Here is a 25,150-nt window from a genome sequence, read left to right on the forward strand (position 1 = left end):
GGCACTGTATAACTTTATCTGCTAAGAGATTGATGTAATTAAGCGGTATATAAATTGTCTAAATAAATAATGTAGAGGAGAACTAGCAACACTTGATGGAGCAGATTTATTACTGAGGGTTGGCGTATGTGTAGTAGATGCAGCTGTCAGAAATTAGTCTTCTCTATTAAAGAGCATAATATTTTCAGGTAGGTACTCACCCCACAACTGCAACTGCATTCTACATTTATGGTGACTGAGGGTGAGACAGGGATAGGGTTTAAGGGAAGTGATGTGGTAGTTGAATATGTGTAAACATTAGTGATTGGATTGGGTTGTCTTATTACATGGAGAACATTTTTTGCCTGACATTCCCATGGTGGCTACTGTATTTAGAAGAGTGCTCCCAAACCTAAATTGTTGTGTCTGCCACATGGAATTTCCCCTGCGTGGGTAATTGCCCCTTTCTGCAGCAATCCAGCCCTTCAGCAAGGAATCACATTTAGAAATTCTGTCAAATTTGCTCTGCCTGCTTTCAGTCAAGCGGATGTTGAGATTCAATTTGAAGGCAATTGTCTGTCTTTGATCCAAGACCAGATGTCTTTTCCTCGCTACACTTCTGGGCTGAATTCCTTTCAAAAGCTGTTTTCTAACATGCACAAGTCTTGGGTTTCATTATTATTAATGTAGCTTTCCCCTCCTGCCTTCACTTTATAGAGATTACAGTTCAACATGCCAAGACATCGGGAAGCTAGAGACATCCACCAGCGATGCAACTGTCCTGCAGGTAGGAACTCCATATTGTGATGGTGGTTATGACTGCTTTTATATACAGTAGATATAGAGTATCATTTGAGTCTTTATGGGTAGGGAAGGAGTGGGCAACTTTGATCAAAAGCGAAAGGCAAGCCCTTGAGTTCATTGAAGGTTGTGTAAAAACCAGCATTGTTTTGGAATATTTGTTTGTTCTATGATTATTTTCTATTTGTCTCCTTTGATCTTTGATTACTCTATTTGTTTTAAAATATTTATCCCCTATTCCTCAACTAACAATTAAAACCAACACTCTGGTAGTGTTCATGCTTGCAGTGTTCAGGGGCGTAGCTAGCTGCTCTAGCACCCAGGGCCACATGGGGACACTGCGATCCATGCACCGGGGCGCCGCAGCGATCTGCCCGGGGGGCGGAGCGGCGAGCTGCCCACAGAGTCCGACACAAGCCCCATGCTGCCGATTCAGGCAGTGTGGGGCCGTGAGCCACCACGTCAGTCCCAGGAGAGATGTGTGGCTCGGGTTCGCTGCATGCCAGGCCCCGCGGTAAGTGCCACCCCCCGCGGTGTGCCATTTTGTCACCCCCCCCTCAAGGATGACACCCGGGGCGAACTGCACCCCCCACCCTGCACCCCTGGCAGTGTTCTCCTCTCTTCAAACCCTACCTCTGTTAATGCCACAGACTGATGTACCGTGATGTCATAATCTCTTGGGAAGGCAAATATGTCACAGCCATTCTAATTTGCATTGATTTAGCTACTCTGATGACAAATTAAAACTGGGTAGTAATAAGCCAAGGCATCTGAATGTTTAGAGGATCTGAGGACTTACAAACTTTGAATTCTAAGGTCAACAAGCAACATGTGTTTAATTATATTATTTAAGGGATAGAGGGGAAATTTATTTGGTCCACATTTTAAAGCAAACTGGCTTAATTCACAGTTCTGGATTTCTATAGGGAATGGACCTTCGTTAGCAATTGAGTTGTGTATTTCTCTGGATTTTGTGACGCACTTTCAGTTCCAACATGCGCATTTTAGAGGGGAATCCATAAAAATTGCACAAAATGCATATTTATGAGGAAAGCACATACAAAAATGTGTGCTATTTTGGTGTAAAGTTTTCATATGTTTTAAAAAAACTTCACGGAAAATAGGACGGAATGAATTTAAGATTGAATGTATGGAAAACTGAGTGTTCATCTAGGTAGTTCGTTCATCCCTATTTTATATAAACATTTCCTACAAACCATGTTTGTTCAGAATGCTTGAATACTTCCAGGTATTTTTTTAAAAAAATAATTAATTAAATAATAGAAACAAAACACACTGGTAGAAATATCTAGACATATGTCAAATATATAAGTGCTTGAAAAGGCAAACCAACCTGTGCTTGAATGGCATTTTAGATTGGCCATCTTGATCGGGGTTTGCATTGGACCCGTACACCACCTCTAGCACTCCCTGCCACTCTCCCTTCTCCAATGGAAAAAAAACATTCCTTTGGGGAAAGGGAGGAGAGAATGGTTTCATCTACACAGGAGAGTCTCTCCTCATCAGCAAATGACACATGGGATGTCTTTTCCTACTGGGCATCATGGGGTTTGACTGTATATTGCCTCTTATTGGCTACAAATGATGTGTGTGCGTTCATTTTCTCCCAGAAATTGTTACGCTTAAAATCAACCCCTATGATCTCCAACTGGAAAAAGTGTTCCACATGTCAGTCCCTCTGCTGTCAACTATCCATCCATCTTCCCTAAGCCAAGGCTTTTCCTTGGGAAAGGAGGAGAAGTAGCAGTGAAGGGGATTGGCTGTAGCAGTGGTTTTGAATGTTCTTATTGACATCCCAAAAGCCCTTTGATGAGAATGAACATTTGAAAAATCTTCATTTCTCAAGGAAATCAGGAGGGGGAGAGCAAGTCTCCTCTGTAGAGACTTGCTCATGAAATGTTTTAATAAAACATATTTTAATGAGTGAGACTGCTAGCTCAGGACATTGAGGCTGCTTTGAATCAAAGTAATGTATACCTTTGGAATGTAAGCACAATTTTAGAAGGATTCAGTATGTTAAGGCAATGATTTAGAATGACATCCTTTGGCTACTCCTGCTTTTGATAATAATGATGATGATGTCAGGGCTGCAAGGTGATCAATGCCAGCAATATAAAATGTGGCTGTTAAAGCCAACATATTTTGTATTAATGTGTTTTTTCACATTTATACCACTGGACACAGCTGTAGAAAAGCTATGAACACTGCAGTCCTATTCAAAATGTAACATCATGCATTTTTCTAATTTCTAATAGTGCAATCCTACACATGTCTACTCAGAGGTAATTCACTGGGCTGGTGGGAATTATGAATGGCCATGCAGAACTGTTGATAATCTCACACATGCGGTAAATGTGGAAAGAAGTGGAATTATACTAGTGAATTTCTGCAGTTGTCAGAGAACAGTTGTCATCAAAATTTTGCCTAAAGCAAAATTCAAAGCAGTTTTGATGGTGCTTTCTCAAGTGAAACATCTGAGGAATTTGAAGCCAGAAGAGTTTCAATGTTACGAGCAACATTTGTTAAGTTAATTTTACACATGCCTATGTAACAATGAGGCAGCAAATAAGTGTGTGTGTGTGTGTGTGTGTGTGTGTGGTGTGTGTTTCAGTGTGTATATGTACATGTACAAGACTGAGTATAGCAGGGATGGGGAATTGATGACTCATAGTTCCGATCCAGCTTGTCTGTTCTGTGGACAACAATCCCACTAGTACCATATAGTGGCAAAACCACTGAATGAAGTGTCTCTTTCGTCCTGTAGCTGCTGCCATTGAAAATAGATCAGAGCACTCCAAAAACAGGGAACGGCACTCTCCTCTGCTCTGATGTTTCCTGAATGCACCTTTGGGAAACAGAGCAGGTAGGAGTGCCGTTTCTTGTTCCCAGAATACTTTGATCTGTATTTGATTGAAACATTACATTGGACAGGAAGGGTGCCTTGTTCAGCAGCACCAATGGTGGACTGGGTTGGGGGCAGACAGGTAACATTGCAATACTGAGCTGGGCAATTTAAACCCCTCCACATAATCCAGAACCACAACAAAAATGGACATTGCATCCACTCTGTTCTGTTAATAGTGGATAGCATGATATTCCTCTTCATCACAGTGCTGGGTTAGGTAGAGACATCTACATCAAGCCCAGCAGCAATGGGGAGGAAAGTACTCACCCTTTTCTATGGATCTAAAGGATCCACTGAAAAGTTGGTGGTGCTTTATGCATGTCTATGTGGATCAAACTCTCCAACACTCCTCAGATGAAAATAGGAACATTCTATTCTAAATCAGTGTGTGTCCCCCACTTTGTCCTCCCTATATATGCACACTGCTGATGAAATATGGGGAAAGGATGGGGCTGGCTGAGCAGGGGTATGTAACAATACTATACCGGCAAATGTATTTGTTATATGCAGGACCGTTAGATGCTATATAGTGAAACTGTGAGGCTTCCATCAGCCCACCTTGGGCGTCAGAGGAGGCACCTGCACCAGATGTTTGCAAGGCGGGTCCTTTTGTGACTGCATGAGCCAGGCCCATGCTGCCACCATTAACCCTGCCCGTGGCTCCTGCTGCACCACAATGAGGGGCCAGGTTGCCTCCTCTTTCCCCTGCCCCCACCCTTCACTGCCCCTGCTCCCTTTCCCCACTTGCAGAATTCGGACCTCTGTATGTCATAGTAAAAAGCCATGATGGCTGTAGGGTTTTCATGGCAGTCCTGGCATTTTCAGAACAGTTGAAAACTATGGTGTATGTGTGTGATTGCTGATGTTTGTGTAGGGGTCAGAAACATTTGCGGAGAACTGGCATGCATCCCCCAGAGGGGTCCCTGGAGGACAAAGAGGCCATTGAGCCAAAAAAGGTTATCCATGTATGTTTTATACGGATGCATATAAGCATTTATTTATGTATTTATTTACTTTCAGATCCGGATTGGTCCATCAGTATAGTGACAGTCCTAACTTAATCTTGTACCAAATATTTCCTTTAAATATTTGAAACCCACCTTTTAGAACAATGTCCCCTCGCAGCGGCTTCCAACAAGAGATAAAAGCAATACAATAAAAAATTTAAAATATAAATTCAAAACTAAAAACCAGGCAAACACCAGTAATGTAAAACAAACATCAAGAAAGGCTGGACAAAACAATAAATAAATACTTAGTGCCTGCTTAAAAGTAACAAAAAAATGGAACCTTGTTCAGATTCCTGCAACTCTTCTTTTCCCTAACCAAATAGCACCCCTGTTGCAGCTGCACTGGCACCTCCATATGCCCTAAGAGTCCCCCCCCCCCCAATTCTACATTCTTGACAATTTTCTTAAAGTGCTGCAATATCTCACCAATACAACTGACACACCTGAGAGAACACACGTGTGGTGTGTGGACTTTAAAACTGCAAACACCACACACGGAGGTTGAGACGTCTGATTGCGTAATTGCTCTGGAAGATGTGTATGAAACAAACGCTTTAAAACATAAACAGTGTGAGCAAGAGCAGACAGCAAGAGTGATGTAGTGCTGTCTGTCTGCATACCAGCAGGTCAGAGAAAGCATGACTTTCATAATGCCTCGAGGTCCACAAGCAAACTGGAGCATCTTGTAAAATTATATCCCTCAATGTCTGTCATTGTCTTCTTTTGCACTGGCCATTATCAAAAGGAGGGATCTAGTCAGCTGCTGAAATACTCTTGGGACACCTCTCAACTTAAGAGTAGTTATTTATGCCACATTTCTCAATGAGAAATAGGTCTTTATTTTACTGGGTAGCTGAATCATATGCTTCCACTTAGTGTTGAGCGAAGATGGGGGGGGGGGCGTTTCAAGAAAACTTTGCTCTCTGTGACATGCCCCACTCCCAATATTTCAGCAGTCATTCTGTGTTGTTCCTACTCTCCTCTGGAGAGGTAGCCTTGTTTCGAATGAATGGATGAGTGACTACATAACCAAGGAATAATTGGGTAACATGCATACATGAATCTGTGACTTCCTTTTTTTGCCTCTAGGCACCTGTTGTATCATTACCAAAGATTCCATGGACACGGATGCCATCTGCAAAATTCCCACTCTCATCCATTTCAGTCACTCTACTGAATTCAATGGGTGGAATGTGGAATTGGAGTAGTGGTTTGGCAGGCGGGGCTCTGGTTGACTTTGAACAATGCAAGTGTGCTTTCTCACGGTGAATATTAAACCAGGAGAAGACCTTGGAAAACACTACACTCTTGACACCCCCCCCCCCAATGCCTGATATGCTTATGGCCTAGATGGATTCTTGATCCTAGACATTGTGGTCCTTGTGGGCAGACGTGAAGCTTTCTCAAATTTTAGGAGAGTCAGCATGATGTTTTCAAGGTTCTCTTCTAAAGCCAGCCCCTTATGGTGCCTATAAAGATTAAGATTAAGATTAAGATAAATTTATTGTCATTGTCCGTATATACACAGTATACACAACAACGAAAATCAAACACCCACCCAAAGACCGGGTTCACATATACATTTGCACGTATCTCCGACACTCTCATCCTATTCAGACATAATCTATAAAACATAACATAATCCAGAATATAGCATGACCTATTAAAGGCATAACATCACCTAAAACCTATCTCATTCCTTCCTACTCCCTGCTTGCTAAACCTTGCAACTGGCCCTGAGATCATTATTTAGTGCAATCAGAGCTCTTGGATAGAAACTATTCAGAAGGCGTGTGGTTCGTGTTTTCATCGTCCTATATCTTCTGCCCGAAGGCAATAGTTCAAAGAAGTTGTGAGCAGGGTGGGTGGGATCTCTCAGAATATTATGTGACTTCTTCAAGATGCGAGACGTGAAGATCTCATCCAGGGTTGGTAGTCGGAGCCCAATAACATTCTGGGCAATTTTAATTGTTCTCTGTAAAGCTTTTTTATCCGTTTCAGAGCTGCTCCCATACCACGATAATATACTGTAGGTTAAGACACTCTCGATGGTACTATGATAATAGGACAGAAGTAGGTGCTGGGATAGATTCAGTCCCCTGAGCATTCTCAGGAAATACAACCTCCCCTGCACCTTCCTCACAACCATATTAATATTTGCAGTCCATGAGAGGTCCTCCGAGATATAAACAAGGAGACCTCGTGTTCCTTCTTGAAAATAAATGTTTACCATAAGTGACATTGCACCATATTTCCCACAGATTATTCCCTGATTTCCGAGTTCTGCCTAGTGTGCAGAAAGGAAAAGAGAACACAAGTTCATCTGCAGACTTTTTGAAAGCAGCAGGGAAATTGTAAATGGTCCAAACTGTAAAATTTGTACTTTTAGTTTAACAGAAGACTGAGTAAAGTGAAGCTGTAAGGAGGATACATAAGTGTGTGTGTGTCTTGGTTATCTTAGCACTAAAGATAAGAACAATATAGACAGAAGTAAAAACACAGTGTTTTAATGTTATTTATAGACACGATAAGGAAATCTATGTTTCCTTAGGCTCAGGAAACCGACACTACTAATCTGTCATGCTTTGGGATAGGTGTGGCACCCGCTGTGAGTTGAGTTTTTCTCTAGGGTCACCAAAGGTTTAAAGATCACCATAAGACTGTACAGGAAGTCTCTGAGCTGTGTCCGTGATTGTTAGCTGCTGTGGTCTTGGCTGTTGGTGCCTAGCATCTTTGGATCTGATAAATGTTATTGTGAACTTTGTCAAAGCCTGTACTTCACCCAATTTTTAGAACAAGAGTTGCTGCATGTTGTGTGACATGCTGACCCCATTTCCAAAATAATATTTTCAAGGTACTCTTAATACAATAAGTTTCTGGTTAAATGAGATAATTCCATGACTCCTTAAAGGCTAACACATTATGGGAGCATAAGCTTTCATGGGCAGCCTACCCACTTTATCGGCTAAGGAGCTGAACTGTTTTTGGATTTCAATTGCTTATGCAATTGTCTAAAATTCATGATTGCATTTTCATTTAAGAAAAAATCTCCCAACTTTTAACCACTGAAAAAACATTTTAAAGAAAGAAGGAACTGAACACACATCTGCAAAAGCATCTCATTAATTAAGCATTAGAATATCAACATATGTTGTTATAGGCTTGGGTCTCATATGTCACCTTTGAAGGGAGAATCCTTAGAAGTTTTAGAATGAAGTGCAAGGGATTAAGAAATAGCCAGCACAAAGTTGGCCATGGAGGTATTGTTCCACTCCATATCTAGAAGAAACCTGTTTTCTAGCAGTAGGCATAATTGTCTACTGTCCCGCTTTGAGCGGGACACCCCAGAATTACAGAAGTCATTTCAGCTTTTGACTGGATCCTGAGATGTCCTGTTTTGGCTCCCACAGGAGAGCAGTCCCCAAAGGTACCCGTTTTGAGGACCGTACTCTCCCAGGAGCCAGGTGACACCTGTGGGAGCAGGATCCCAAAAGACGCATGTCCTGATCGATGTTGGAGGGTATGGCTACAGGAAAAGCTATAAATTTAATCTGTAGTTTGGTGTGTATTTATTTTTTAAACTTCAAATAGGAAGTTATGGCGGGCACTGCTCAGGTTGGGACTGGGGTGTGTCAGTTCTGCAGTTGCAACAAAAATAATTTCCCCTACCAAAGTTGCTGTTTGGATAAGGAGGGGTACCGATAGAAGCTTCTCTCCTGACATAAAAAGCAACTTTAGGGGGCAGTTTTCACCAGTACCTCCATCCCTCACCACCGTCCACATCCTCATCAGCTCCCCACCCTTCCCATGGTTGCTGTTTAAAGCTTTTCTAAAAATAAATAAACCACACAACTCCAAACAATGGGTTTGATATAACATGTAACTTGGCTCTATGGTTCCAATGAAATCTGATGCCAGATAGATAAACTGTCCTAAACAGCTTCCCTAAGCCGGGGGGGGGGGGGACAACCCACTTGGAACACTTAAAAGTATTCAGCTAGTGGGTATTCAAACTAAAGTGGGGAGGATAAGCTAGAAAGAAAGAGTTTTCAAACCATCCAAAATACTTTGTCAAAAATAAAAATAAAGAGATAGGCTATTCTAAGGGGGCAGGAAATAGTTGAAATGAAATCTCTATTAACAGCCTTCCTTCAGGATATAGCAGGAACTATCTGAAGCCAGAGGTGTGGAAAAATACATCATTCACAGACAACTGTTTTGTCCATGCGTATTTTGATTTGGCATTTGACAATAAAGAGAGGCATTGCATATGTGGGCATTGCAAACAGACATCCTTTTTCACAGGCTCTACTTTTCTGTCCAAGGATACTAATTTTAAAAAGTGACTTGCTCTCACCCATTCATTGAGCTTCATGGCTGGGCCATGAATCCTGCACTGGAAAGGCTAAGTGTATCTGTGTGTATCTGCTATATCACATTGTAACTAAGAAACCACTGAAATAATTTTGATTATTTTGCCAGAAGAAGGCTTGCGCTGCCAGCCTCTCACTGTTTACTATAGGATTTGGGATTTTGACACCTCTCGTTTCCACTGTTCCTTTGTGTTGGCTTTCTTCTTTTCATTCTGACTGCAGTCAGCCTCCATTTACAGCCCACTTTTCTTCTAGTTATTTTTTCTTTGTCTCTTCATCACTCCTTTCCGTCTCTGTCAGAGCTTCAGTCGAACTTTTGAACCCCCAAGTGGGTTCAAGGCGAAAGCAAAATGAGTTTTCCATCTTTCCAAGTAGCACTTTATTGTTTCTGTGGATTATAGTAGCACCTAAAAGCTGCATTGCTGTCAGGTTCAAGACTCTTGGGTGCTAGACCCAAGATATACAGTACATGTAAGTAAAGGAAAGTTCTGACCCCTGGAGCGCACATAATCTTAACATCTGAAGGGGGACAACTGGCCAACATTTTATAAAACAGAGATGTGGGAAGGGAACAAGTGAAAAAGGCTGAGGCTGTGGATTATTGTTGCAATAAACAGCAGTTATCAAACTGTAAACTGTAACCAGGTGTGGTGTGGACATGGTGTGGTTAGTTGTGTGAGAGGATTCAGGTAGCAACACTGGATAGCTGTGGAAGCTCTACACTTGTAGCATGGGGGTAACTGCTCATAGATGGCTCACGTGTCTTCTCATGCTAAGATGCAAAGCAGCATTGCATAATCACCATTCAAAGTGCAGCAACCTGACCGCACCCTGCTGCCTGTCATATGAGCTGAGTGTTGGAACAGCCTGATGAAATGATTCTACCATCTGTCAGCTGAAAAAGGGTTCTGCTGGGGAACATCTTCAGGCCCATTTTAGAGGCGTTCTTGGAAATCGATTGCGCTAATGACTTCCTTATTTCCTCCAAACATTTTTTTTTTCATTGCCTCAGAATATATAGAAAGAAAATAGGGCTCTAACATCCAGATCTTGCTTTGTGAAGACACTTGTGCCCTCTGAACACTGACATGAAAATAGGCACATTTCAGCAGGTCCTTTGAAGGTCTGGCATCGTAGTGGGGTTATGTGGATTTTAAATGTAGGGTGGCAGCCTTCAAAATTGGCAGCTTATGGAGAGTTCAGCTACTTGCTGCAGAGCAGGGCAGCATGAATATTGCATACTTTAAGGGCTTATTGCAACCAAGTATATTGTTGGTAAGCAGAAAATGGAACAGGTGTGGTGAAATAATGAACTGTGTGTGAACTAGGGAGTTCCTGGTTCAAAAATGCCTTGCCATGAACTCACTAGGAAAGTTCACCCTTTCTGACACAAATTCCTATTTACAATATGAGAATACGAATGCCACCTGGAGGGAGATGCGGGTAAGATATGATATTAAATATGCTACTTTTCTCCAGAGGCTCTCTGTTGGCAGTTACGGTTTTAGGTGTGTCCAGCTGATGTGTGATTGTTGATGTGCAGGTCCTTTTGGACCCGGAAGAAAGCAGAATGGGGGTGTGGTGTAATGAGATGCTCTGCCAATGCATGCAGGGGCTGGGAACAGAACCCTGGTGCGAAATGGTCGCTGCCTGTAGTCCTGTCTTAACTGAGCTATCTCTGACCTTGTTATTTAAGAGAGATCATAGCTCAGTGGTTAGAGCACTTGCTTTTCATGCAAAGCTTCTAGGTTCCATCTCTAGGTAGAATTGGAAACAAATCCTGGTGGAAACTCTAGAGAGCCCCTGCCAGTCAGTGTAGACAATACTGAGCTAAATGTACCAATAGTGTGACTTTGTATAAGGCCGACTCCTTCCTATGAATGCATAGGGTGTCCCTGTCAGATGTACAGCATAATCTTCCACATATAATATTGCAGTGTATGTACCTCTGTGTGGAATGAAACAGTCAAGAGTCTCATATTTCCCCCTCTTTCCCCCTTATGGTCCTGTTTCATAGAGTGGCTGCTCAGACTACCTTTTATACATGTAGTTAAATCCTGGGTACAAAATAGATGCCTAGTGTGCTACATGATAAAAGGAACACATATGAAAAAAATCTTCTCATTCCCTTTAAAAATAATGGAAGAGGTGTCCATGAAAGGACTGAGCCTCCCATTCCATGTACTTAAGAAAAAAGAAAAAGTAGCTATATTTACCACCCTTCAAAAGTGCATACCTATTCTGTGATTGGGTTACTGCACTTGGTTACAAAATGCAGTGTTGGAAGCCACCCTTGTTTAAGCTTGGTTTATTTTCTAATTTTGAGCAAACAGTTCATGGGACACATCACCATGGAAGCAAGTTTGAATGGGTCCAAGATAACCATGAACAACATTGCATGCCAATGTCTGGCAGTTGGAGCAGCTATGCTGAATGATGTTCACAAGCTCAAGTTCTGCTTAAGTCCCTGTCATGAGATTATTGCTCCCCTAATGCACCTCATATATCTTCTCTGCTAGGAGGAGCACTGGGATTGCTCAATAAGTATGTTCATGGCAGGTGAAGTAATCGGTTTACAAGCTCTTAGTAAGTGTAGTTTTTAAAAAGACAGCTAGGGCCTTCTCTTACTCTCATTCTTGCACTCTCTGGGACCCATACTATAATCTTATATTGATTTTATATCAATTTAACTGCCATGGTTTCTCCCAGATAATCCTGGGAGCTAACTTTTGGAGTGATACAGAGCTGCAGGTTTTAGTGTACCCAGCAGAGAAGGAATTACTATGAAACCAGTTCAGTTATGGTATAGATTTGCCCAGTGCTTTTTTTCTTTAAAAAATATGTTTAGGGGTACTCTCATTTTTCTCCTCATATTGCAATAAAGGTAAAGGGACCCCTGACCATTAGGTCCAGTCGTGACTGACTCTGGGGTTGCGGCGCTCGTCTCGCTTTATTGGTCGAGGGAGCCGGCGTACAGCTTCCGGGTCATGTGGCCAGCATGACTAAGCCGCTTCTGGTGAACCAGAGCAGCACACGGAAATGCCATTTACCTTCCCACCGGAGCAGTACCTATTTATCTACTTGCACTTTGACATGCTTCCGAACTGCTAGGTTGGCAGGAGCAGGGACCGAGCAACATGAGCTCACCCCGTCGCAGGGATATGAACCGCCGACCTTCTGATCGGTAAGCCCTAGGCTCTGTGGTTTAACCCACAGCGCCATCTGCGTCCCTCTTTCATATTGTAATACTGCCCCTCAATGAGGCCCAAAAATGTTTAGGGGTATGCATACCCCTGCATACCCCCAGAAAAAAGCACTGGATTTGCTCCACCTGGCAGGAATGTAAAGGAATTTTATTTACTCCTTTGTTGCATAAGCAAAAATCACTATTTTGTTCTCACCATTCTGTTTAAATCTTTGTATGTTGAAATTTATTATACAGTGCTACTGCATAGCATCCTGGGAAGCCAAGATATGAGTGACTTTTACACTCTAGTCAACTCTACGGACTTTTGGATATCCGGAAATGGGGGGAAAGCCCCCAAAATAAACTCTCTTGTTTAAAAAAAAGTAAAGAGCTATCTTGGCCTAGCCTTTGCTAATGTTTATAACATATTGATCTGAGGTAGAGTGGAATACCTCAGAGGTCAGCACTTGTCTTTGCATTGCCCTTTATATTTCCCAGAATGTTTCTCCATAGCTGAGGGAAGAGAAGGGGCTAAGCCCTTCAAAAATTCCACATAGAAGCCAGGAGTATTGTTTTCTCTACATTAGGGTTGCCAAAAATGAATGAAGTTCAACTCCTTCCTCACATATAATCAGGCTACTCTTCCAGGAGGATTGCATTAGTACATAAACAAACACTACAGATGTTGGTGGTGTACTATAGTGGTCAGAAAGCTTCTAGTTCAAACATTACCTCAGCCTAAAAAAATGGCAAAGCTAACAACTAACAGGTTAAAAACAACCACCCCAGAGGCAAAAGAGTGAGAGTTTGTAACTTAGAGCAGTGTTTCCCAGACTTGGGTCTAAAGCTGTTTTTGAATTACAGTTCCCATCATCCCTGACTACTGGCCTTGCTAGCTAGGGATGATGGGAGTTGTAGTCCAAAAACAGTTGGAGACCCAAGTTTGGGAAACACTGACTTAAGAGATATTTCCTTATTAGGGATACTAAATGTTTCCTTAGAAAACGATGATTTTTGGACATGATCTAAAATGGGCATAGCCAACAGGGTTAAGGAATGCAGATATTGTTGGATTCCAGCTCCCATCAACCCCAGCTAGCATAGTCAAAGGACAGGGATGATAGGAATTGTAGTCCAACAGTGGAGGAAGCCATGTTGGCTACCATTGCCCTAAGAGCATGTGGGTCTGTTAGAGCAGAGAAAGGTTTTGAGACTACTGTAAACCATCAAGTTGCTCTGTAGATTGTGGTTATTTGTTAGCCCTTATTCTGTGGTTTAGATGTATGAACCCAAGACCATTCCAACAGTAACTCATTAAGGACAGGGACCAGAAAATAGGAACAGTACCTGACAAATTGGGACAACTGGGGCATGTTAGGCAAGCATCACAACCTCCACCCATCTGTACTGTATACAGGATATGTGTGTGTGTGTGTGTGTGTGTGTGTGTGTGTGTGTGTGTGTGGAATGAACACAACAATAAGTACTGTGGCAGATCTTCTGCCATGTTCATTCCACAGAAGCAGAACCTTGTTTGGTAAGCAGCCTTCGCATGTCATCCTTCAGTAACTATGATTTGTATGGTCTGAAAATGCAGAGCCACAAATGCTATTCTTAACTGAACTCGTGAATGTATCCTTCACAGCAGTGGGGCTGCTTTTCACCAGCCTAAAACAAGGAACAATTTTGTTAATTGCATAGCACCCAAGTTAGGCTGAACATTGGTGTATCAGCAACTTATGTGTGAGAAAAGGCTAATACTATTTTAGTTCTATTTTTAATGTCTTTTTACTGTTTTATTGTAGTTAGCTGCCCTGAGCCCGGCTTCAGCTGGGGAGGGCGGGATATAAATAAAATTTATTATTATTATCATCATTATTATTATTATTGAAAAAAATGAGTAAGGGGGGATATAATGGAGGTCTATAAATTTATGAACAGGGTGGACAAAGTGGATTTAGAGACATTGCCCCCTCACAATATTAGATCTTGGTATCAGCCAGCGAAACCGACTGGATGTGTTCAAGACTGACAAAAGGAAGCACTTCTCACACAGAACAATGGACTTTATGGAATTCAAGAGGGTGGGTTTTTCTGTTGTCATCATCACCATCATTTTCTTCTGTTGTTTACTTGGTTAAAATTGAATTAGTACATATATAGAAAAGTACACTATTACAGGATGTAGTGATGACCACTGGCTTAGATAACTTTCAAATAGATTGTGCAAATTCATGAGAATAGGTACAGTAACAGCTAAAATCCCACTAACTGAATGGGACATCTGTACTGTATACAGAAAATGTATAACTCTGAATATCGCTCAAGCTTAGATTTGGTTAATTGCTGCTACTTGCAATATTATGCTTTGCCTTTCTGCAATAAAACCTTGCTCTGAGATGAGGAGCTGCAGAAAGAGTTTCTTTAAGGCAGAAAGTTGCTTTTCTGTCTTACTGTATAATGTGTACTGGTGCTTACTGTTTTTAATAATTTTATATAAACAGAGGTCTGCCTGAAAAGGGGGGCTATAAAGCACCATTATAGCAGCAGCAGAGCAGAAACATCCTTAAAGGTAAAGGTAAAGGGACCCCTGACCATTAGGTCCATTCATGACCGACTTTGGGGTTGCGGTGCTCATCTTGCTTTATTGGCCAAGGGAGCCAGCGTACAGCTTCTGGGTCATGTGGCCAGCATGACTAAGCCGCTTCTGGCGAACCAGAGCAGCGCATGGAAACGCTGTTTACCTTCCCACCAGAGCAGTACCTATTTGAAATAACTTTGATGTGCTTTCAAACTGCTAGGTTGGCAGGAGCAGGGACGAGCAACGGGAGCTCACCCCATCATGGGGATTTGAACCACCGACCTTCTGATTGGCAAGTCCTAGGCTCTGTGGTTTAACCCACAGCGCCACCCTTAGAAACATCCTTAGAGGCTTTAAATAACAGAATGAAAGAAAATGATGGAAGAGACGAACATGGCCTTATCTAGCAGTGCATTTTTGTGCTTTTGTATTCAGTAAACATCTCAGCTGTGCTAAGTATAATTCTGAGGACCCACATTGGTGTATACAGCCAGGATTCCTTACTTAGATCATGTTTTAATTATTGTTCAAGTAAGCATAATTTTTAAAACGACCACCCATTGCCTGCAAAAATTATTCCCTGTTGGGAAACAAGATTGCCTGTGCCCACCTTTGTTTGCATGGTGATTATGATGATGATGATTAATTTCCTTTCATGTTCTCTTAAGAGGCCTCAATTGGCTCTGACATAAGGCACAACATGACAGACACTGGGGCTCCTAACCTGCCTGTTAAGATTAAAGGCCTGGACACCAGCTTAGCTCTTGGCTTTGGCTTGTGCTCCATAGGGATGCATTGTAGAGGGATGCTTGGGATTCTTGGAGGTGGGGGGCTCTGAACTGGAGTGGTCTGACTATTTCAGGGCAGAGACTGTGTTGAGAGGAAGTGTGATTTGTCAGTTTGCCTGGCTCTGAGCCACCAAAAGAGCTAGGCAGGGTTTGTAACAAGATACCCTGTCCCCTGCAGCCGCCACAGCCATGCCTGTTTGTCATGAATAAAAACTCCCTGGTCAAATACAGAAGGAAATGGAGAGGAAAGAGAAGTTGTAGTTAGTGACAAGCAAAGTACCATGCTAGGTGTTTTTTTGTGAAAGTGCAGCTGCCATTGGTAGACATTCTTTTTTCCAATAATGTATATTCCACATCGCTTTCTAGGAATAGTACACACAATGCACTTTATCACCATAGCCCTAGGAGTGCCAGCTTGGCCTTGAGACTCTGGATGCCTGGGGCCGTGGGTGCTATGCAGCATGCATGGCCCTGGCGCTGAAATTTGTGGGTGCCCGGCCCCTTCATGAAGACTTTTGTGGGTGCTTGGGCACCCAGGGTCCCAGGGAGACAGCACCTATGCACAGTCCTGTACAACCTAGTCTTTTCAAGACACATGTATTGCATATTTGGCTTTCAGGAAGCTGAGGTTAGGGTTGCCAGCTTTCTGCTATTGCACTGGTCTGACTGGTCCAGTATTGTATTGGCTGGTTATCAAGGTCTGAAAAAAAGTGAACCTCAACTGAGATGTCTGCTGCGTATCCCCATGACCCTTTAGGCCAGATTCTGCAGGACTGTACCTATTGATCACAAGATTTCTGCCCTGGCAATTGACTACTACTTCAGACGCTTCAAGTGTCCCTGGGACAGCCCCAGATTTACAGAAGCCGTCCTGGTTTCTGATTTGATCCTAGAATGTCCCACTTTTTCTTAGGATGCTCCTATTTTCATTGGAGAAATGTTAGGTGGTATGCCACTTGGCCCTCCATTGTGATTATTTGACATCATTAAGCCTTTCCTAGCAATGGGGTTTTAATTAATTAATTTATCAGGTATCCTGATTATGAAAAAGGCAATGTACAACAAATTAAAAATAAAACAGGATTTACCCATAGGCTTACAACCATAAGGATGGTTGCCACACTTACTGTCAGGGATGCTACATGATGTTATGTAGTTTGTGGAGCCCAGCAGAAAAATAAAGGCCAGAGAGTAAGCAAACCATCAGAAAATCACATTAGTATCAGAATTATTTCCAAAACAAATTTATTGTGTGTACACCACTATTAACATCAATTTTACACTATTGTCACTAACAAAATATGGGTCCCCCCCCCAAAAAAAATCATGCAGTTATAAGTGTGTATTGTGTGGACAGGCGGAGTCCCCCAAACCTGTGTGGAATAACGACTCGAGACAACGTGCTATGGGATTAAAAATTGGCCACAACTTTATTATGTTTCAGCTGTGGATAGACCTTGGCTCAGGCATTGGGCGTTTATCCCTCCCAGTCCCCCATCGAGGATCTGGGGAACTTCAGGGTTATCGAGAGTGTGGGGGGGAATGGGCTGGCTCTGGAGAACATATGTTCAGGCAGAGTGAGCCTGCCCCCATTACGCCACCATCGCAGGGGAGAGCAATGACAACCTCTTGGCGTATGGCCAAAGCCTTCCCTCAAAACAACCCCTTTAACGGGGAACCCTGGAATCGCCGCCACAAAGAGAAGGGGCCGTGGGTCACCACTACACGTCCACCCCCATTTAGGGAAGAAAGACTAAAGGATTCCGCCCAAGGCCTGATACCGCCAAAGTTGTGACCATTTGCTACGGAAAAGGCAAACCTGCCAATGCAGGAGAATTCCTTTCCGGCCCTTCAACACCGACCTTGATGTAGCAGCGCCTGTGTACCTGTGGGGAAAAGGCTAACCTGCAAAAGAAGTCTTAACTGAGGGAGGGTAGGGTGAGAGAAGCTCTGGAGCCAGCTGACGATTCCCAGGTAAGATCCTCCCCCTATTGTGTGGGCAGGGTGGTCCCTCCCCCTACCTGGCCTGATCACCTTGGCAACGCCTCCCCAGGCAGGATTGGGCAACTGGCTGAGGTAGGCGGAGACCTCCAGGTATCCCACCTGGGGAAGGTGAAGCCAAGCCTGTGCTAATGGTGCTGCATAAGGTCCAGGGGGCTGCACGTGACCACACAAAGGGCGCCCCCCATTTAATGTGTTTAAAAGATGGAAATGCTCATATTTTTGTTTCAGTGTAGCAAAATGTAAGTAATTTAAAAAACTTTCCCCCATGTACTCAGAGAGAATAATCTGATTTGAAGGGAATTTAACCCCCTCACTAATATGATAGTAGTTATGATACATGTATGATATGCTTTCAATACTGTTTGACCTGTAACAGTTTTGCAGTGATCATATTGCTGTGCTTCAAATCAGTGCATGTCCTGCAACATCTTTATGAAATCCTGTAACTTCTATACCAAAAATGTTCTGCTTTATTTTTTATTTCCCTTTTGTTGCACTATAATACAGGAATGCCCCTCCAGCTGTCAATAATGCAGTAGCATTAGAGAAGCATTGTGGAACAACTAATAAGGCAGAACTATATGTGGATAGTCCAGTATAAGTCCAACGTTAATGCACTATTAATGTGTCAATGACAAGTTGCAGAAGACACACACAAATCCTGCCCCTAAAACCCAGCAGTCTGCAAGAGCCCTGAGTTAATTAATTCCACATGCAGTCAGGGGTGCTAATGCCCCTGGACATAGGTTTTGCACCTCAGTAAGAACGGGGTCATGAACATGCAACAGAAATGGAATCATGAGTCCCAGATGGTGATGTGAAAGTCCCATTTTTCTCTACCTGTTTTCCCTGTTTAAATTTACAACGCTTTAAACTGAAACACTTCTTTGATGTGTCTAGATCCAGCATGGCCAGTGTCTCCTTTTGATGCAGTTTCCCCACCAAATAAACTACTCCTAAAATAACTTTGCAGCAGAATAACTAATTAATAAATGGACTAGAACGTCTTTAGAGTGTGCCACATCTGGTAACTGTCTCAAGATAAATTTTCCACTGTATTTTTCTTACAGCTAACCCCTTGGAGTTTGTTTAATTCTTTGGAATTGAGGACTGCTGCTTTTGCAAAAGTTCTGCTCTCCTGCTGTTTATGTAAACACAATGATCCATGGGTTGTTCCTATGCAATGAGTCTCTGGCAGACAGTATTCAAGACTGGGGCTTGTTTGCTTTAGAAATGCCAATGAGTCATCTGTTTTCAGCATATTATCACATGCAAATAATTCTCACAGGTAACTGCTGACTGGACTAGATGACCCTTGGGGTATCTTCCAAATCTAAAATCCCATGACTCTATGATTCTGTATAGAATGCATAGAACGTGAGTGCTGATTCAAGGGGTTGAGCAACTATTTTGTAAAAAACAATTTGTTCAGTGATTTCATCCTTTGTCTCTTAGATAAGTTGACTGGAACCTTGTTCATTTCACCAAAGCTTTGAACAAATACTATGTTCTGAGGGTGTGGCAGGCTTAGACACAAGGATCCTGCTTCTAACCTCCACAAGTTCATCCAGTCTGTACAGAACTAATGAATAAGCTCTATGTGCTTATGTGCTGTATGTGGGATCTACTGTTTATCTTCCATTTTTTCAGAAGCTTAGATGATCACAGAGATTTCAGGTTGGGACTGAGGTTATTGTCACTCCAGTCACCACAATTTACTAGAGTCAGTCAATTGAACAGGGATTATAAGCAAACTGCAATTTTCCCTTGAGTCCTTTGGTGCTGTCATCTGAAAACACTCTCCCTGTGATAAGTGAGCCCCGCCTGATCTGTAACATTAAGAAGTGATTGCTGCATGGGCATCTGCTTGGAGTGCCCACACCACACATTAAACATACCTGAATCTTGCCAAGGTTGCTCCAGTTTCACTTGAAGTAGAGGTTGTGTTGTGTGTTCTTCTGCTCCTAATGAAGGGCTTGGCTGTTTTGTCCGAACGTGCCTAGATTGAAACTCAACCAACATTCTCATCGTGCCATTTAGTCAAATGAATTGCCCCTTACTAATCCCCTTCCTACACAATAGCATGATCTGGGTGCCACATATTTGGGGCAACTGCAAATTCATTTTGTCTGGCTTAACAGGTGGTCATTATTAATAGCCGTCTTTGGACTGATTCATAATCCGTTTCTTTTAAGGTCTACACAAATTAAACTTTTGTGTATGTTGCATATGCCTTGTGTGTGGACAAGCATGCCCCTTATCTGTTAACTCAAAACATTATTCAGAGATTTATTTATTTATTAAGGACTGTGAATCTGGACAAATTCCTGTGGCCTGTTCACAAGACTAGTTCAATAAGTGCAAATCTGCTGAAAATGTCAATTATTGTTCACTTCAGCACTTAGTTGTGCGAATTGTCTTTCTGAACAGAGGGTGGGGCAGGTGTCCTTTCTGCCCCTTCCAGATCTCTGGTTCTGTTAAACATAATTAATGAAATTGGAATATGGCTTAATGAAATCCTAGTCTAGCCTCACACCAGATCAATGTCCAGTAGAACAGTTCTGTTATGCAGGTGATTGATTAACCCCCTTCCAAAACTGCTCTGAGCGTATGTATATACTTCTGCACAGATACTCAGCAAAAGTGTTTACACCAGGGGATGCCTTTTCAGGGCTTTACAAATTCTCTAGTAGCACACACACACATAAACCAATGCCTTGTCAAAGCAATGTCTCAACTGTAGACGGAGAACTGAAGAAATTCTTGAAAACATGACATGCAGAATTAATGTAGCTCTTCTGACACGCTGTTGTGCACAAAGAATGCCTTGTATTATGGGATTTAGCAAATATATATATACAAAGACTTGATTTATTTGGGGCATGGATGCCTGATGTTTCTCTTGAGTATCTGGTGTAGATGGGGAGTTTCATTGGCATTGCCAGCAAGTGACTTCTGTGTATGCCTGCATTATTGAAATGCTTAACAAGATCTTGTTTTCTCAGACTGACAGGCCAAAGTCTGGAATGCTGCAGCTCTTCTACTAGCTTAGAGATTTTTGAAATATTAAGCAGTATACAAATGCTTATAAACAAACAAACAAACAAAAGCACATAGGCATGTTATAGGCTAATGGTTTCCAGACTTTCTGCCATCAGGGAATGATTTCTGCACGGTATAGTGGGGAGCCCCTGTTAACTGGCCAAGGGACACTCCCATGCGCATGTTGCAGAAGATTCTGGGTCATGTTCTAAGACATATTCTCAGATCAAGAGCGACACTTGCTGGGCCTGCTGGGCCTCACCCTTGCTCTGTACGTATAACTGCAAGTGTGCCCTAGGATGCCTCTAATTTATCTGTTTATTTATTAAAACATTGCTATACTGCCCTTCAGTTCAAGATTTCCAGTGTGGTTTACCCTAACTAATACAAACACAATTAAAAAATCAGTCACAGGAGGGGAGAAAATGCATCAGAGGTTAAAAGCTTAAGGAAATGAATATGTCTTAGCCTGGCTCCTAAAGGATATTACCAGTTTAGGTGCCAAGCAAAACTGGGAAAGGAGTTCTACAAGTGGGGTGCCACAACTGAAAAGGCTCTCTCCTATATAGCCCTCTCACTTTAGACGGAGGGGATACCCAGAGGAAGATCTTAGTATATGGGCAGGTTGGTGTATCCAGGTCCCAAGCCATAGAAGGCTTTAAAGGTAAGCACCAACACTCTGAATTGCAGTGGAAGTGGACTGGAAGTTATGGAAAGTCAAGTCAGATGCATTCCCAGTGCCAGGACCCACTCAGTTTAGTAACAGGTGCTAGGTTACTAACTGCAGTTTCCAGTCATTCTTCAAAAGCAGCCTTATGTACAATGAATAATTTCCCCAAAGAACTCCTCATTGCAGTGAGCAAGCTATCTTTCAGGGAGCAGGGAAATGGCTAGGAATGAAGAGCTGAACACTTTCACACTTCTAATTTCTCTGCTTCAAATCAGTCCCAAGCAGCTTATGTTTCTCATGAGATTTATAATGGGTGCAAAACTATTTCAGTCACATTTACAATTCTAAGCTGGTGGAAATCATTTGGGCAGGGAAAGAGTTAAATGCTCATAGTGAAGCACTGTTTCCTGGCCTAAATCAGTTGTTTGGCTATAGTTACATAAATGTGCATGCAATGTGCATGTAATGCGTTGACCAAATACAAATGCTTAGATGCCTGGGCAAAGAGTTTAATACTGAACAATTTTTCTGTGTTGAGAACTTCGAAGTAACCGCAGGCATGGGGAGAAGGGTAGCCAGAAAGCTTAACTTCCTTCTCTTGATGGTTGCTACCTCAAGGCATTCCTTGCATATGTGAATGGGCCGTCACAGATGTAACAACAGAGACAACATTTTACCTCCCATGCAGTGATTTTCAGTGGAGACTTGTTAGTGATCAAGTGTACAGTGTACATTCATGCATGGGACAATGAAGCAGGCAGTAGGTTCCTGATAAGCAGTGGGCTCTGATAACTAGGGGCTAGTCTGAATTCATGGAGTGTGTTATACCCACATGTCTGGGTTGGGGGCTTAAAAGGAAAAATAACAATGCTTGGCTTGGAATTTGACCAGGGCAGGGGGAATAGTTTGAAGTCTGAAGCTGGCAGGGAAAGGTTACTAAGAGCATTCTGGCAGGCACAAGCAACTTTGTAGGCTGATGGGGTGCCGAACATGCTAGTCTGAGGTTGGCTTTGCCTTTCTGTGTGACTGCTTGCTTACTGCCTGATGGATCTGTGAATGAGTACTACAAAATACTGAATCTGTACCAAAGCTACATTCTATTTTCCATGAGCATTCTTCCCACTATTGAAAGACTTTCTCCCTTTCCCGTCAGTTTTCAGCACTGCTTGAGAAAATGTTTACCTGTTTGTTTACATTGCCTCACCTCTCTCAGTTAACTCCATTTCCCCGCAGTTATGTCATAGCCAATTCTGGTTAGCCACGTAGTGTTGCAATGGCATCCCATTCACCATGCTCTTCCTCATGGGCAGGCAAACTAAGGCCTGGGGGCCAGATCTGGTCCAATCGCCGTCTAAATCCAGCCCGCAGACAGTCCAGGAATCAGCGTGTTTTTACATGAGTAGAATGTGTCCCTTTATTTAAAATGCATCTCTGGGTTATTTGTGGGGCCTGCCTGGTGTTTTTATATGAGTAGAATGTGTGCTTTTATTTAAAATGCATCTCTGGGTTTTTGTGAGGCATAGGAATTCGTTCATTCCCCCTGCCCCCCAAAATATAGTCAGGCCCCTCACAAGGTCTGAGGGACAGTGGACCGGCCCCCTGCTGAAAAAGTTTGCTGACCCCTGCTCTTCCTGTTTGGCTTGGCTTGTTCATTTGATCAGTCCAGGGAGAAGAAAGGAGCAGCAACCATGGAGGCGGGGAAATGACACCAAAGTAGTGGTGTCACACTTCACAATTACAAAAACATGAATATTTTCACAGTGTGCTTTTCAGGAAATAGTTCTATTTCTTAGTAACTACTGTTTTTTTGCCTTCAAACCAAAAACGGAGAATATTTGGCACAGCCCTATAAAACCCCCTTGAGATACCCACTATTTCTTACCTCCACAGGAAGCCACCTCCATTAAGCTACCTTAGAACTTCCTGCCATGCAAGGATCGGGGAGTGAAAACAATCTGAAGCACCACTGAGATGGCATTCCCTTTGCAGTGCTTCCAACCCAGCAAATCTAGTTAAGATGAAGGACCTACCAAACTCTACATGATTGGCCGCCAAAGCTGACCCTTGGCAGTGTGTGCCAATCTGCCCTAGTCCTACTGTCTCCATCCTATGAGGAAAATGAATACTTTGCCATTCCCCCCACCCACCTCACCCCAGCACAAATTTACTTCTTGCCTTGCTACCTACAATCAATGCAGCAAAGCTCCTGTCTCTGACAAGGATCGGTAGTTATTTCACTAGGAAGCATTTAGTTGCTGGATTAAGACAGATTTACTTTCAGCTGCTCGGATCAGTCTTTTTGGCCAGCCTTACCACAGCCTTTAGAGACAGAAGAGGCTGAAGATCTGCTGGGACCGGTATCTAAAGGGTGTCCTTAGTGCACTGATCAACAGGAAGAGTGGTGACGTTGCCCTCTTCCTCCTGGATCATTTTTCTGCCCAGCTGCCAGGACACATCTTTAACTGGGGCTCTCTCTCTCTCTCTCTCTCTCTCGCTCTCTCTCTCTCTCTCTCTCTCTCTGTTAGGTCTAGGGTGGGAGGGAGGGGGTTAGGAGCAGAAAGAGGAGTTCTGCTGTGCCTGCTGGGAAGGACAGCTAAGGAGGCAAAACTGGTTGAGAAATATCATCTGGTAAACACATAACACCCCCAGCCTCCTCCATTCCTACCCCTCCCACCACTGTGCTTCGGAACATTCAATCCCCTCTTTGATGGACGTCCAAGAAAATACTTCTTCCACATCCTAAACTTGTTAGCACCAGTTAATCATCTTAACCTTCTTCCCCTCCAAATATATGCTCCAATGAGTTTCCCATCAGCGACAGTCACTGAAGACCAGGCAATACTTCTGAGATTGGGTTGGGTTTTGACGTTTAAAACTAGCAGCAATTAATGATTAAGCTGTTGCCTTCACCCTGAGGTAAACACGGGTTCTCTTTTTACTGGGTTGGTGCTCCAGATTATTAAGCAAAAGGTATGATTATTAAGCAAAACAGAAGAACTCACTTCTTTCCCCTCAGAATAAAGGAACCACTTCCCATTTTTGTATGTCTTTGCGTGGCTGTGGAAGAAGAATTTCTGAAAGTAACAGCCTTCCACAACTGTGTGAAATTCAAATGACATGTGCTATCTTCATTCTCACAGGTGCTTAATTTTAGCAAGCCGACATCATGCTATTAAACTCCTGCTCTCTTTTTCATTGAGAGCCCATACAAAGAAACAAGCTAGTGTGCCAAGTTTAGTCAACTGTATCATCCTTCCAAGTGGTAAGGAGGATTTTACATGTCAGGTGCAGCTGTGTAGTAAAACATGTGGCACAATGTGTGGTAAAATGGTCGCCTTGATGTGGCTCTGAGAAAGTAATTAAACATAGGGAGGGCAGACTTCAGCCTTATAGAATCTACTTCGTATTTTATTAGGATCCTGAGGCCCACCAACTGGGATAGTGGGAGAGATGCAGGTTGTTGTTTTTTGTGAAAATTACCGAATTTGTACTTTCTAAAACAATATATGAACCAAAATGCAGCTCTCCTTCAAAGTTTGCTCTTCTCCAAAATTTGCAATGCAGTTTTCTTGTAGTTGTGTATATTAGGGGGAAATGTATATAAAGTGCAGATATTTATTATCATACTGAAATGCGTTAGACTGGAGGGGGAATTGCTTGCTACAAATGTATATATTAGGGGAAATGTGCACTAAAATGCTGGGAATTTTTGATTTATTTATAAAACTATTTATATACTGCTAAGTGGCACTGTGGTCTAAACCACAGAGCCTAGGGCTTGCCGATCAG

General features: G+C 42.6%; 1 protein-coding gene across 9 annotated transcripts in view; it reads left to right on the forward strand.

The window, feature by feature from the left end:
* The window catches only part of COL13A1 (collagen type XIII alpha 1 chain), a gene marked incomplete at its 5' end in the record, with an annotated part of 200,991 nt that overhangs the window by 57,989 nt on the left and 117,852 nt on the right, over window positions 1–25,150 (forward strand). For all 9 annotated transcript variants that reach the window (XM_083503100.1, XM_083503099.1, XM_083503097.1 and 6 more), the window contains one exon: window positions 697–766. The remainder of the gene's footprint in view (window positions 1–696; window positions 767–25,150) is intronic.

This window comes from Podarcis liolepis (assembly GCF_965112155.1).
Source record: "Podarcis liolepis genome assembly, chromosome: 5".
Lineage (NCBI taxonomy): Eukaryota > Metazoa > Chordata > Lepidosauria > Squamata > Lacertidae > Podarcis > Podarcis liolepis.